The following is a 5,009-nucleotide window of genomic DNA, read 5'->3' on the forward strand; positions in this document are numbered from 1 at the left end:
TCGGAGGAATCGGCTCAACCCCCATCCAAAGGGTATATTCCGTACAAGGTTTAACCCAACCCATAGCTCCCAACTAATCTCCGTGAAATATGGGTTCAACCCAACCCATCCCAACCCCCATCCAAACACAAGCTAACACACCACTAGGTTTCGCATGTGGAGGTCAGGTCGGATGCGCACAATCTATCTAGTGAACAGGAACTAGTAGTCGAAAAGTCTCCACGATGCAATACAAAGTGACAACCAATGGAATAAAAAGACATCAAAGCATCATGTACATGGAGATTGCAGTAACAATAATATACACATGCGAAACCCAATAGAATTCATGCACAACGAATGATGCATAGGGACCAACACAACCACCACCACCACCAGTTCCTCAAGTAATCCACTACTAAGCCTATCAAAAAAAAATGGATGAGAAATCTGCTCAGAAGAGTTTATATGGGGAGGAGGCGTCCAGAGGGTGGATGAGGTAGGTGAGCACCAGCGCCACGATCATCAGCAGGTACGCGATGCCCTGGTCAATCGACGTCCCTGCATGCGAAACAGATCAGGATCGAGGCTAGTATGTACTAGAGAAATCGCGCTCCGATCCCGACGGGGTGGGGTAAACCGAAGGCAGGCTAAAGGACTACTGACCGTCGCTGGTGGGCGCCGGGGCAGGGGCCTGCGCGGCGGCGCCGGCCTGCATGGCGACGGCGAAGACGAGCGCCGCCTCCGCGGCGAAGGCGAGACCCAGCGGAGTTCTTGCCATGGCAGCAGCAGCTGGAGGAGCACAGAGGAGACGAGACGAGCAATCCCTCTATATTTCCTCTCTCTGCTCGTACGCATGTGCATTCACTCCCCGGCCCCTTATAAAACGGATCGTGAGCGTAATTATTCAGCGGAAGGCAAGGCAACGGCTCTCTCTGCTAGAACGGCTGGACCTCGCTGGGACTGCTATGGCGTGTTGCGCCGGCGGTGGGGACCGCTCACATGCACGACCGTTGCAGGAGGCCAGGAGCTGTTTGCTGCTGGATCGGCCAGTCTGGAATCCCATTCCTGAAGCTGGCTCTGGCTGGCTCCGTTGCCTTTGCCGTCATCTCATCTTTTTTCTGGGCTTTTATTTATTCATTCACGTCTATTTGTATTATTATTATTTTATTATATTAGTATTATATATCTGTATTCCTTACCAGACGTGCTGGTTCACTCCAGCTGTCTATTAATAAATAATATATATTTATATTTATGTATTGTTTCAAACGGCAAAGATTTGTTGTTCTGCCGCCAAAATTTGTCCTCAACGTGCGCTGGAGCTGTGAACTGTTATATTAATTCTTTTATATATAATATAATATAGATGTGATTTCAAAACATATGCAATGATGTCTCCGTCATGGCTTCGTTAGAGCATCTCCGAGAGTCTTTTTAAATCTCACTCTCTAAATCATCGTTTGAAAATTCGTTTGCGTAAAAATAGTTTTTATATAATTTCACTCTCCAACGGTTTTTCTATATCTCGTGCGCACTCTAAAAATGCATTCTCGCCTTCTATTTTGGCTAGCGAAGCACAACCGTTTCGAGCACAACCAATATAGTATATTAGAACCCCCTTTACTTGCCGGAGCACATCTTGGATCCGTCAATTATGTTATGGGCGGAGTTCCACTCATGGGGATCTAGTTGAATTGGGGGATCGACTCTCACTTCCTTCAATGAAAGCTAGGGCTAAGGGTTATTGGAATAAGGATTCTGGCTGGTTAGGTTAAGGGAATATCTAGTAAACTAGAATAAAAGATTACTATATTTGGATAACGATTCAGAGAAGCTGATGGAGAGTAGTTTTTCACCAAAATCTCTATTGCTAGATTTAGAAAGGATATAGAGAGTCTCTTCTAGTTCCTCTTAAACTTGCGCTCATTGAGATACGAGTGACGCATTAATGTATCCTGCATAAAACTTATATTAAAATATTTGCAATAAATATTGTTATTATGTTTGCAATAAATATTAATACACAAGTGTCGGTGTTTTGGAACCGGGGGGCCCTCAACCAACGAGTGAATTTGTACTGCGTGTCCCTAATCCCGGATGGTGATGCAAAGAGACACAAGGTTTATACTGGTTCGGGCAATCGAGGCCCTACGTCCAGTCTGAGAGATTGATCTTGTATTCCTTGCACCGGAGTGCTCGTAGTAGGGGGTTACAAGCTGAGTGAGAGAGGGAGCTAGCCCCAGGTCTCGGCGAGGGTGGTGCGAACTGCTTGGGACGTTGCTCCCAAGCAGCGTGGAAGTGTGTGGTTCTATCGGTGCGTTTGTCTTTCCGCCCCCCCCCCCAGAAATGGCCCTGGCTACCTCCTTTTATAGTTACAAGGAGGAAGCGAGAGGTACATGAGAAGGCTACTATTTGCTGACGTATTCCGCTCCCTGAAGCAGTATGGCGTCGTGGGAATTCCCGTCGATGTCTAGCCGGTATGGTCTTCAAGGCTGACGACATGCTGCGCTCTTGTACTTTTGTTGACTTGGTGAAGTGTCGAGGCCTGGTGGCTGCTGTAGTAGGCTGTGTCGAGACCTATCGCGCTGAGGCCGAGACCCACTGTGCTGAGGCCTGCTGTGCCGAGGCCTTTAGCGGGCGGCAATGTGAGGCCTGGGCGGCCATCGTCGATAGTTGATTTAGGCGGAACAGTGCCGAACATGCGTCTACAGGATACGGTGCCCTGTATCGTCAGTAAGGGATGGTAAAAAGGCGATTTGACCGTTGTCCTGTCGCGGCATACTGCCGATCGTGGCTTACGTAGTGAGGGCAGCTGGGTGCATTAATTGGATGCGATAGCCTGCCAGAGTGACTTTTGAGGCGGAGGTGACGAGATTGCGGGACGAGCCCAGCCTCGGGCGAGGCGGAGCATGGCCAGTTCGCCCGAGGCCCTACCGGGAGTCTCGGGCGAGGCGGAACTCGGTTAGTTCGTCCGAGGCTCATCGGGGGTCTCGGGCGGGGCGGAGCGGTCGGTTCGCTGGTCCCGAGGTCACAGGAACCCGGTTCTGACTCCCCACGTCGTGTCCGTCCTTGGTGCAGGAGTTTAGGCAGCACAGTAGCCGGTAACCCTTGCACAGTCCCGTCGTGGATGGCAGGGTGCTGACGTGACGGACGTCTGGTCTGCCACGTCGCTGCACTGCGCCGTCGTGTGATTTGTCGGAGTGGTTGAGCGCCTCGATGGGACGTGCGGAAGTGACATGCTGGTCGTACTCGGTCTTGTGCGTCGTGGGGCTCCAGTACGGCTTGATGCAGGACATGGCGGGCGACGTGCGGGTTGCCGTGTAATGACGTCGTAGGGGGCAGCGGCTCTACAGATGCCGAGGCCGAGCCATCGTGGGGGGCTCGGTGGTCATGGACCCTCAGGCTGCCGAGCCCGTGAAGCAAACTGTCGAGGCCTTGGGGGGAGTTATTGGCCTTGGGTACTGATTCCGAGGCTACAGTAGCCCAGATGTGGCTCCCCACACTGCATTGTCCTCGGCGCAGGAGTTGGCAGCATAGTGAGGCATGGGCGTCACGGTGGTTAGTACAGTGGCGGGTAACCCCTGCCCAGTCCTGCCTCCTGTCCCATCGGCCATTCTGCTGTACTGTGCCGGGCGTGCGGCTGTTGTCAGGGGCAGCAGTTGGCTGAGTTGACGTGACACGATGTTTTGCCAGAGGGACGGGAGGAGGAGGAGGTAGCGGAGTGCTGCCGAGCCCGCCTTGCGCGAGACAGAGGGTCGGTGGCCCGGCCGAGGCCTTTGGCGGGGAATCGTCCGAGGCCCGCGGTGAGGGGCCTCGGGCGAGGCGGAGAATCGGCCGAGGCCCGCGGCGATGGGGCCTCGGGCGAGTCGGAGAATCGGCCGAGGCCCATGGCGATGGGGCCTCGGGCGAGTCAGAGGATCGGCCGAGGCCAGCAGCGTTTGGCTGGTTTCGATCTTTACGAAGTCTAAGCAGTCGTTTTTTGGATCTTGCTTAGGGTACCCCTTCTCATGGTATCCGACAGTAGCCCCCGAGCCTTAGGGGGAGTGGAGGCACTCCCCCTGAGGTTCTGACGAGAATTGGCTCTTGATAGTTCCTGTCGGGATGGTGTTTTGTTTTCGAGGTTTCGGTGGGTGCGCGCGAGCGCACCCGCCGGGTGTAGCCCCCGAGGCCCTGGAGGAGTGATTTCACTTCTCCAGGGGCTTTTTTCTCTTTCGAGTGGGGAGTTACATTGTGTTTGCCGGGCCCGTGGGTGCGAGTTCGGATCGCAGGGCCTCGACGATGCTGCGGGAAGAGCCCCTTAGCCTCCGCCTGGAGCAAGAGGGCCGTCAGGGGTTCGCCCGGCTTTTTGTACGACCCTCGCGCTTCCTTTTCGTTCGGAAGGAGGGTTTGTATTGCCGAGCCCCCTCGTGTGCGAGCCCAAGTCGCTGGGTCTCGGCAAAGTTCGCAGGAGGAGCCCCCGAGTCTCTCGTGCGGAGGGAGAGAGCGGTCAGAGGTCCCCCTGGCTTTTGGTTCGCCCCTCGCGCGTGAGGGTCTGTCGGCCGAGGCCCCCTCGGGTGCGAACCTAGGTCGCGGGGTCTTGGCGTCTTTTGCAGAAGGAGCTCCCTAGCCTCCGCACGGAGCGAGAGGACCGTCAGGAGTTCTTCCGGCTTTTTGAACGACCCTCGCGCTTCCTTTTCGCTCGGAAGGAGGGTTTGTTTTGCCGAGACCCCTCGTGTGCGAGTCTGAGCCGCTGGGTCTCGGCAAAGTGTCGCAGGAAGAGTCCCTTAGCCTCTGTGCGGAGCAAGAGGGCCGTCAGGGATTCTCCTGACTTTTTATTCGATCCTCGCGCTTTCTTTTCGCTCGGAAGGAGGGGTGGAATGTGCCACGCTACCCTCGGTGGGCGCGAGCGATGGCACTTCCGGTGAGCTGTTATCGGGTAAGTCCGAGTGGAGGCCCGTACCCCATTCGCTGGGGGTCGGCTAGCGGTCCGGAGACGCACTCCCAGAGTACCGGAGGGTTTCTCTAGTGGGTGCCGAGGCCGTTCGCTG

At 55.0% G+C, this 5,009-nt stretch overlaps 1 pseudogene; it reads right to left on the reverse strand.

Moving 5' to 3' along the window:
- Positions 1-264: 264 nt before the first annotated feature.
- Positions 265-1,052, reverse strand: LOC136518901 (arabinogalactan protein 16-like; annotated as a pseudogene).
- Positions 1,053-5,009: the final 3,957 nt, after the last annotated feature.

This window comes from Miscanthus floridulus, chromosome 17 (assembly GCF_019320115.1).
Source record: "Miscanthus floridulus cultivar M001 chromosome 17, ASM1932011v1, whole genome shotgun sequence".
In the NCBI taxonomy this organism is placed as follows: Eukaryota; Viridiplantae; Streptophyta; class Magnoliopsida; order Poales; family Poaceae; genus Miscanthus; species Miscanthus floridulus.